This window comes from Nematolebias whitei, chromosome 6, assembly GCF_014905685.2.
Source record: "Nematolebias whitei isolate Nwh7 chromosome 6, NemWhi1, whole genome shotgun sequence".
Classification (NCBI taxonomy): Eukaryota; Metazoa; Chordata; class Actinopteri; order Cyprinodontiformes; family Rivulidae; genus Nematolebias; species Nematolebias whitei.
The window spans coordinates 37,604,610-37,604,996 of NC_056503.1; the positions used below are offsets into that span (position 1 = coordinate 37,604,610).

General features: G+C 49.9%; 1 protein-coding gene across 1 annotated transcript in view; it reads left to right on the forward strand.

Annotated features, from left to right (window-relative positions):
* slc13a5b (solute carrier family 13 member 5b) overlaps nt 1–387 on the forward strand; it is an 8,989-nt gene that overhangs the window by 4,142 nt on the left and 4,460 nt on the right. The gene's annotated exons all lie outside the window — the stretch shown is intronic.

Below are 387 nucleotides of genomic sequence, written 5' to 3' on the forward strand. Positions count from 1 at the left end.
GACGTTACGCTGAGTGACGTTACGCTGAGTGATGTTACGCTGAGTGATGTTACGCTGAGTAACGTTACGCTGAGTGACGTTACGCTGAGGGACGTTACCTCGAGGGACGTTACGTTGAGTGGCGTTACATTGAGTGGCGTTACGTTGAGTGGAGTTACGTTGAGTGGCGTTACGTCGAGTGGCATTACGCTGAGTGACGTTACGCTGAGTGACGTTACGTTGAGTGACGTTACGTTGAGTGACGTTACGTTGAGTGACGTTACGTTGAGTGACGTTACGTTGAGTGACGTTACGTTGAGTGACGTTACGTTGAGTGACGATACGTTGAGTGACGTTACTTTGAGTGACGTTACGTCGAGTGATGTTACGTCGAGTGACGTTACGTCG